This window comes from Simochromis diagramma, unplaced genomic scaffold (assembly GCF_900408965.1).
Source record: "Simochromis diagramma unplaced genomic scaffold, fSimDia1.1 OVJJ01000595.1, whole genome shotgun sequence".
Classification (NCBI taxonomy): Eukaryota; Metazoa; Chordata; class Actinopteri; order Cichliformes; family Cichlidae; genus Simochromis; species Simochromis diagramma.
The window spans coordinates 95022-105080 of NW_024387117.1; the positions used below are offsets into that span (position 1 = coordinate 95022).

The window sequence follows — 10059 nt, forward strand, 5'->3', positions numbered from 1 at the left end:
TGTCTAGATATTCCTGTTAAAAAGGAGTTTTTCCTCCCCACTGTAACATGGCAAACATAGCAAACGGATAAACCAGCTGAAGCTTCAGACAGCCGTCAGACAGTGAAACACTGCCATCTGCTGGACTCGAATAACACAGACGCTGCTTTGACGGGTGAGGGAGTTTCAACAAGTCTGCAACGACTCAAGCATCAAACTACAGAACTATTACAGCGGACATGGTGCTCTAATGGCTTCATTAACGCAGGTCAGAAAGGATCAAACATATCAGTAAATTATAAAACACAAAACGTCTCTTATTAGCACAACACTGCTCAGGGCTCAGAGTGTGTTCCTTATAACCTATTAAACCTTAGCATGTTATTTTGAAGTGTTACAGGTGAAACAGCCAACCAGTGAAGTTAACTGTAATTTCAACATTGAGCTACAAAAATGCTTTTTTTTTTTTTTAAATAATTTTTTTTTTATTTCTTTTTACAGTTTTGCAATTTTACACAAGTTTTATCATCAGTGTCACAATGACTGCTGCTAAAATTGAGTATGAGCTTTTTGTTGGTCTGATTAAAAGGTTAAATGTAAAATTTAAACATGTGATGTGAGGTCATTAATTACAGTGCAGGTGTCCTGCTTTAGGATCATATATTAATACGTCCAAAACAGTAAAGTTGTAGAGAATCTATGTTCATTATCGTTGCTAATCATGGAAAGACAAAGACGTCAGACTCTGCTGAAAATTTTACACCCTCCTTCTCTCTGCACACAGCGGTCTGAGGGACCTTCCAGGACTGGTGATTTTATTTTGTTCTTTTTTGGTCTTACTGGTTAGTAGGTGGTGATTTTGTACCTGTTGATCTCACATTTGGAACATAAATTGCTTTGGAGCAGATTAGGTTCAAAGGATAACTTGGCTCTTGAAGTTAGCCGGATAAGACAGCGTTCTGCTTCACAGTTGAGGCCTCAGAGAGTTGTTGCTAACCAAAGTCTATCTTGTACGGCCACGCAGCATCTTATGACATTTTGTAACCTGAGCAGTGAAATGATTGCTGTTTTAGTGCACATACACAGTGTGGGGATCAGTATCAGGACAATAAAGTTATGGTGCAAAAAGCTGCATCTGGTCAGAAGGAAAAGCACACACACTTGGAAGACTTGACCATTTGCACAAAATGAATGGCTGACACTGGACAGATGAGAGGATGTGGACGGTCACACCCTCGTGCATTAAAGAGGGCTTTCAGTTCATTGAAAACACAAAACCAAACACACAAAAGACACAATAAGACAGCTGATCAGTTTGCTTCACTAAATCATCGACACAAGCCGTGTTGTAGAGGGTACTGCAGCCGTGGCAGGTTATCATCTTAATGTGGCCCTGACACTCCATCGTACGCCACAAAGCTGTGAATAAATGAAAAGCAAAGAGGCATCATCACTAACATAATAACTGCAGAAGTTATCCCACTGCATTACATTTATCAGGATATCGTAATAAATGTTCATCATATGTTGCTTTGACCCATCATTGTTGTCATTAATATCGGTACGTGACACTGGACACTTCCTGTCATTCATATGTCATGACTTTGTGATCAGTGTAGCAGCTTGAAAATAACTGCTTGGTTAACAGCAGGTGTACAGGCAGGTGCTCTGATCAAATAACATGTTTGGCTAAAGAAACAGAAAATAAAAACATGTAAATAGGAACACCCACATCTCTACTTCTTCTATTTTCCATTTCACATTTACAAAAAAGTTCTCCTGCGTAGGTGTGTAGATAAATATATGTCAATTTAATACTTCAGACAGGCCCCAGAGCAGGTCTGAACAATTAGTCGACTTAAAATCAAAACTGCAATTTGAAACCATGCAATTACCACTCACTGCACTAATGTATATATCTTTCTACGTAGCACTCTTAATTCTTATTCTCATGTATATATCTCATGTATATCTCATGCACATATCTTTCTACGTAGCACTTTTAATTCTTATTCTTATTTTTATATCTTTATGACACTATGTTTGCACTGAAGCACCGCAGCAATTTCCTAATGTTGTAAACCTGCTCAACATTTGGCAATAAACCCCTTTCTGATTCTCTGATTCTGATTCTGAATTAGCAATTTTGCAAAGAAAACTTAGCTAGGCTAAGCTAACTGTTAGACAAAGTAGAGGAGTTGGAAGAGTAAAGGTTTCTGGTTAACTCCAGTTCAACTTGACATTAAATTAAACTGACAAATATCATGTTTATATTCATATCTTAGTCTTTTGATGAGCTCTATCTTATAAATCTATTAAACTCACACGAGGTCGGCACAGGGACAGGCCTCGGGGGTCCAGGCCCACCCGGTGAAGTCCTTCTTCCCCAACATCTTCTGATGTACTTTATTTATACATTTTGGTAATGAAGTACTTAAACTACCACCTCACTGATTAGTTATTGCAGAGTGAGCTCAATTCAATTAATCAGGTCACAGTAGTTTAGCACTTCTACAGCAATCATGCAACCAGCATGACTGAGGAGGACACTGGGTGGACGGGCTTTGCAGGTCAGACTTTGAAACTATCTTTTATTTATCTTTTATTGTCATTATGCCAAAAGCAGTGAAATTATATGCTGTCCCATTCAGTGCAAATAAAGAATCTGTGTTTACTGACAGGACAAAGCATTGAACATGATTTCATCTGTTAACCTGGACAAATTCCAACACAATTCCTTATTATTTCTTTTTCTTAAGTAAAACCAGTAAAAGCTTCTACTTCAAAAATATGGACTTAACACTGAGATCCTGATATTTTAGACCAGTTGAATTTAGATGATCTTTTTTAGTTCATTCAGTTTGCTGGTTCTAACGACGACTGTCTTCATCAGTTTTAATGTCACTGTGACTCATATCTCTGCATGGCTGTTTTGTTCTGAGTGCACTGTGACAATTAAGTTAAGATCTGGTGATCAGCACAGCAGCCTGGGAGTGACTGCTTGGTTAACGACAAGGTTTACAAGACCTGATCAAATGTCACACTGGAAATATTTTGCAAGTGAAACAGCAAAAGCAAATGAAAAAATGTAAATATGTTAATTGGACCACCTACATTGTTTCGAGAGCAGGGGTGAACTAAAGAGTGCGACCCATCACTTCAGTTTCAGCAGATATTTTCTATTTAACACTCAAAAAAATCTGCTGTACAAGTATTAAAAATATATTCACAAATGAAATTTACATGCCTGAGATGAAAACATTACTCAAACAAGTTGTCAGGTAAAGTCTCTATAGCACCGTTACATCTAAATATGGACACTGAGCTGGGACTTAACGATGTCACAGATCTGAGCCTCTGCACCTTCACTATACGTTTGTGTATGTCAGGCCTGTCCTGCATCTCTCCACCACCTGATCCAACTCACCACCAAATCCTCAGCTGATCATCTCTGCTCCTCTAATCACCTGAATATCCAAGTATCCGAGAGTGTCCATCGATCTGACAACACAATTGTAAAATCGATCATTGACCTGTGCCCTAATGTGTTCTGTGCACTTGTGAACACACTTCCTTATGGAGTACGTTTATTAAGGACACACTTTCATTAAAGTCAAAGTCAAAGTCAAATTTATTTATAGAGCACATTTAAAAACAACCAAAGCTGACCAAAGTGCTGTACAGTAAATACAGATAAAAATACAATAAAACACAATTTCGTAGTAACACCTCGCTGATAAAAATAAAATAAAAATAGATAAAACAAATAAATTAGACCTTTCTAAAAGCCAATGAAAAGAGGTGAGTTTTAAGAGCGGTTTTAAAAGTTTCTAGGCTTTTGGAGAGTCTGACGTGAGGAGGTAAGCTGTTCCACAGTCTGGGTGCAGCCACAGCAAACGCCCTCTCTCCCTTTGTCTTTAATTTATACCTAGGAACATTTAAAAGCATCAGGTCGGCTGACCTCAAAGATCTCCTGGGGCGATAAATACTAAGGAGTTCTGACAGGTAAGAAGGTGCAGTGCCATTTAAAACCTTAAAAGCCAGCAGTAAGATTTTAAAATCAATCCTAAAGGCAACTGGGAGCCAGTGGAGAGAGCAGAGAACCGGAGTGATATGGTCTCTTTTTTTTGAACCGGTCAACAGGCGAGCGGCAGCGTTCTGCACCAGTTGAAGGCGATGTAGACAGGAACGATCTAGGCCAGCATAGAGGGAATTGCAGTAGTCTAGCCGTGAAGTAATAAAAGCATGGACCACTCTTTCTAGATCGTTCCTGCAAAGGTAAGACTTGACTTTGGCTAAAATCCGCAAATGATAAAAAGATCCCTTAACTACAGAGCTGATTTGTTTATCAAGTTTAAAAGCATTGTCAAAAATAACACCAAGACTCTTAATGGAAGAAGTGCAATCGGAAGTTAGGGGTCCCAAAAAGTCAAGAGAGAAGTTGGGATCTTTGGGAAGCCCAAACACGATGACTTCAGTTTTGCTTTCATTAAGGTGTAAGAAGTTAAGAGTCATCCAAGTCTTAATGTCAGACAAGCAGGAGAGTAGCGGTTGCAAAGAAACATTGCAGTTCAACCTCAGAGGGAGGTAGATCTGAATATCATCGGCAAAAATGTGGAAGGACACATTATGTTTACGGAGCACATCGCCCAGAGGGAGCAAGTACAGAATAAACAACAGGGGGCCTAGTATGGACCCCTGAGGTACGCCACAGGTTAAAGGAGCTCTGGGAGATGACAGTTCACCAAGGTGAACAGAAAAACTCCTATTATTCAAATAGGACTGGAAAAACTTTAAGACAGTGCCCTTTAAACCGACACAATGTTGAAGGCGGGATAGCAGTATGTTGTGATCAACAGTGTCGAAGGCTGCTGTCAGGTCCAGGGTTACTAGGACAGCAGCACAACCAGAGTCAACAGTTAAAAGCAAATCATTAAAAACCCTCAGTAGGGCGGTTTCTGTGCTATGCCGAGCTCTAAAACCAGACTGGAACTTCTCATAGAGATTGTTATTGTCGAGAAATAGCTGGAGCTGCATGAGGGCGGCTCGTTCCAGTACTTTGGACAGAAAAGGGAGGTTGGAAATGGGCCTATAGTTAGAGAGTAGGGATGGATCTAGATTAGGCTTTTTAAGGAGAGGTTGAACAACAGCGTGCTTGAAGGGTGTTGGAAAACAACCAGAACTGAGGCAGGCATTGATCAGGACCAGAAGGAAAGGTCCGACTGAGTCCAGAACCTGCTTCAGAAGCCGAGAGGGGATAGCATCGGTGGAACAGTTGGTAGTCTTAACCTTGCAGACTATTTCATGCAGCTGAGAGAGAGAGATTGGTTCGAACTGATTTAAAGCAGAATGGCACAAAGATAAAACACAGGGATTGGAAGGTGAAGATGGAATGACAGACTGCAGGGAGGAAATCTTGTTTACAAAGAACTTTAGAAAATCATTACAGAGGGTGACAGAAGGTGTGAGGCTGGTGGATGTATAAGGATTTACAATGGAATTTAAAACACGAAACAGAGTCTGAGGTTTATGGACACTACTGCTAACCAGGTTTGATATGTAGGAGGACTTGGCCTCTTTAACGGCTTTCTGATAGGTTGAAAGAGAGTCTCTGAGGATATTAAAAGAAATGTGCAGCTTGTCCTTTTTCCATTTTCTCTCAGCACACCTACAGGTGCGCCTGAGAGCACGAACAGAGTCTGTAATCCAGGGTTCAGCATGAGCTTTGGGACGGAGTGTTTTTAAAGGAGCGATAAGGTCCAAAATAGAAGTACATGTTGCGTTAAAAAGAGCAGTTAAATCTTCTGGACACAAGGAACCAATCCAGTCCGCCATGGAGAGCTCAGAGTTGCTAAAAGCAGCAGAAAACTGAGATGGTACATGGGTAGTGATGATCCGGTGACGGCGTGAAGGAGGTTTAACTGCAGCATCAGAACAATGTGCAGTGGCAGAAAATAGAACAGGAAAATGATCGGAGATACACGCACTCTCACAAATTTCAGAGATGTGGATACCCAAGCCGTGAGACATGACAAGGTCCAAGGTGTGACCCTTCTCATGTGTGGAGCCAGACACATACTGAGTAAGGTTGAAGGAATCCAACAGTGAAACAAAGTCTCTAACCAGGGGTTTAGATGGACAGCACACATGAATATTCAGGTCACCAACAATGAGAAAATGATCAAAATCTACTGAAAGTCCTGAAAGGAATTCCCCAAACTCACTGATAAAGTCCTTGTTGAATTTGGGAGGACGATATACCACTGCAATCAGTAACGGAGTGGATGAGTTTAGTTTAAAGAGCTGTAGTTCAAAGCTGGAATAAGAGGAAAAAGAAATCTGATGGCAGTCATAAACAGATTTAAAAACACAGGCGAGGCCTCCGCCTTTGCCAGAGGACCTGGGAGTGTTTAAAAAACAACAGCCTGGAGGAAGAAGCTCAGAGAAAGCCACAGTCTCACCAGCGCGTAGCCAGGTCTCCGTCAGGAACATAAAATCCAAGTCGTAAGAAGAGAAAAAATCCTTGAGCAGAAACGTCTTATTGGAGAGGGATCGAGTGTTGATCAAAGCCATAGATAAGGTGAGATCAGTAGCTGTCATCGGGGTTGATATGCGGGTGAGTGGGCGTAGGTTAGAGTTTGTAGCACCAAATCTGCGGATCCGTGGCTGTAGGAGAGCCGATGACCGAGGACCCGGAACGGAAACAGCGAACGACGGACCCGGAGAGTCACGCAGGAAGGGAGCAAACATCAGGCGAGGGCCGGAGATGGCAGAGAGTCGCCTACCAGAGGAGGCCGCCGCCACAGAGGTTCAATAACATAACAAATAACCTCCAATAAACCTTTTAATAAACTGTTATTGGAGGCTGATGTGTTCTCTCTTGGCTTGTTTTCTTGTTGTGTGCCACACAGAAAATAAATGCATGGTGTCTTAACTCACTGATACGGGGATATCAATGAGCCCAGAGTCCAGCCAACGATGGCACGAAGTCAAACCTCCTTCAAGGAAACTGGAGAGTCCAACACTTGAGGCTACCCCAACAATATCAATATGGTGTAACTTCCTGCTCTAACTCAGGCTCCTTCCCCACAGGAAAGATATTTTATGTACTCAAAGTCAGACCTGGAATCTGCGGGTCAGACTTCCTGGGCCCCCGACCCCTGACCTCTGAGATTTTCATGTCTTGTATTTTATAATATTTATCTTTTGGTCTCCTGCCAAAATTGTAAACACTGTCATCATGCCATATTGCACTGATGTTCGATCAGCTTCATTAAATATACTTTTATATATACTTTTATCCTTTGTTTTGTTATACATCCATTTAAATCCTCATATGAAATTATTACAACCAACTGGTAGTAAAACAAAAATAAAAAGATTGTCCAACATTTTAACTGCAAATGGTCAATACACTCACTTTATTTGCCAAAAATTAAACTTAAAAAAGGGGGAAAAAAGAAGTGTTAATAGTTTATTTGAAAGGTCAAAATATACCAACATGTCTTTTTATTTTAAATCTATTTGTTTGTGCATTAATTTTTTTTCTAAAGCCAGATGTGGAAAAACAGGCTGCATCTACATGCAGGTTCTTGTGGTCAGTGGTCATCATATTTGCATTATCTTTCTGAGTCACAAGCAGGGAAGTGTTAAAGTTTCCTAGAAGTGGTGGGCCAGTGATGTAGGTGTGGATGCAAAGGATTATTTGAGGTGGTGCTGATCAGAAGTATAAAAATCAAAGTGTCCAGATCCAAACACACTTTGTTCCTCTGTGACAGAAGTGAACTATAACTCACAGCAGCAGCATCTGAACTGCAGAAGAGATCTCTGCTCATCTCCGTCTGCATTCCTCTTTTGGTAAGAACTTATTATGTAGAATTTAAAATGATTTTCCTTTTAAAGCTGGGCAGCAGGCTCACGTTGAACATCTCCATAAACTGTCATAATTCTGCTGCTACACTAAACACTGCATTCGGTGAGCATACTAAACTTACGTAAGCTGTATGTTTGCACGGTGAGAGACCTGTTTTTGCTGATTTGTGTTCAAATACAAAAAGATCTTATTTAAACTGACTGTCAGATGTTGCCTATCCAGTTATGTAATGAACCCACTATATACATTAACCACAGACCCTTCACCACATCTTCATCACCTGCTGTTCCAGACAACCAACTTGTACCTGAACCACTGCAGGTTAATCATCATCATTAGTAAAGGAAAAAAAGGTGAGTGTCTTAATTTGGAAAAGCTTGAAATAAAAAATCCTATAAATTCCACATAAACAGATACGAATTGGAGGAAAATCCATTGTGTCTTGAGTTCGGTTTTATTTTGATTTTGCAGTGTGTCATTGTTACTACAGAGCACACTGAAACATATATAAGAATAACTGAGTGCAGAAGGGCATTTATATTAAATAGGATTTAAACTTTGTTCTTAATGAACCAGATCTATTATGACCTGGACTTTTATCTATAAAATGGGCTTGTGAAACCCAGAGAAAAACTCTCAATATATCTGTAGATATAAATACATATTTATCCAAATCACATCAAGTAAAAAAGGCAAAATGACAATTTTTTTTAAAAAAAAGACAAAAAGTACAAATTAAAAGACAAAATTTTAAGGCAAAAACAAATAGCTTGATGTCTTAATACGATGAATATAAAATATAAAGTAATACAACAAGGTTAAATATCTAAACATTCAAAGACAACTACTTCAGCTTTTCAAAGCTTCTTTTTCCAGTTGAAAATGACATCATCACGCCTGAATCTGCTTCCAGGAGCTGTCCAGCTCAGGCTTGTTCAGGATATTTATAAAGCTTGATAGTTTTCAATCTTCCTAACAGTTGAAAAATAAACAGAGAACAAAGTTACATATAAGATTATAAATAAATAAAAAAAGAAAACTATAAATAAAACTACTTCTTTCATTTAAAGAAAAAGGTCTATCAGTCCTCTTGTCGTGTGTGTTTGCAGCTCACAAAGACGACTTACTGGATCCAAAAGGATGTATCTACCAAATTCTTAATGTGGAAAAATGTCCATGTGTTTTCTTCTCCAGGAGACGATGAAGACACCGTTTGTCTGCATGATGCTCGTGCTGCTCTTTGCTTCCGGATTTTGCAAAGTGAACAATTTTCAACCAAGCGAGCACCGACCTGAAGAAACACCTTATGAAAAGTTTAGAAGGCAAGGCAAGGCAAGGCAAGTTTATTTGTATAGCACAATTCAACAACAAGGTGATTCAAAGTGCTTTACAGAGACATTAGAAACAAGAACAAATAAAAAGCATGATTTAAAATTGATTAAAACAAGCAAATAAACTAACTAACTAATTAACAAACAAACAAACAAAACAACAGTATATAAAATCAAAACAGATAAAATCAGAACAGTAGATAAAATCAGTAGTTAAATGTAAGTTTTGAAATTTAAGCTTAAAGTGTGGATTTGGTGCTTTATTCAAATGCAGCTGAGAACAGGTGAGTCTTCAACCTGGATTTAAATAAACTGAGTGTTTCAGCTGATCTGAGGCTTTCTGGGAGTTTGTTCCAGATATAAGGAGCATAAAAGCTGAATGCAGCTTCTCCGTGTCTGGTTCTGACTCTGGGGACTGATAAAAGACCGGATCCAGATGACCTGAGGGATCTGGATGGTTCATACTGGGTCAGGAGGTCATTGATGTATTTTGGTCCTAAACCATTCAGAGCTTTATAGGCCAGCATCAGAACTTTAAAGTCTATCCTCTGACGGACAGGCAGCCAGTGTAAGGACCTCAGAGCTGGACTGATGTGGTCCACTTTTTTGGTCTTAGTGAGGACTCGAGCAGCAGAGTTCTGAATGAGCTGTAGTTGTCTGACTGATTTTTTAGGTAGACCTGTAAAGATGCTGTTACAGTAATCAAGCCTACTAAAGATGAATGCATGGACTAGTTTTTCCAGGTCCTGTTGAGACATCAGATCTTTTATCCTTGATATATTCTTGAGGTGATAGTAAGCTGACTTTGTTATTGTCTTAATGTGTTTTTCTAAGTTTAGGTCTGCATCCATCACTACACCCAAATTTCTCGCCTGG

The 10059-nt window shown here is 39.6% G+C and overlaps 1 long non-coding RNA gene across 1 annotated transcript; it reads right to left on the minus strand.

The window, feature by feature from the left end:
• Positions 1–8314: 8314 nt before the first annotated feature.
• On the minus strand, positions 8315–9168 carry LOC120743284. Its single transcript, XR_005698139.1, has 2 exons — positions 8980–9168; positions 8315–8824 (listed from the first exon to the last, which is right to left on the minus strand). It is a non-coding gene; the product is annotated as an uncharacterized LOC120743284 (long non-coding RNA).
• Positions 9169–10059: the final 891 nt, after the last annotated feature.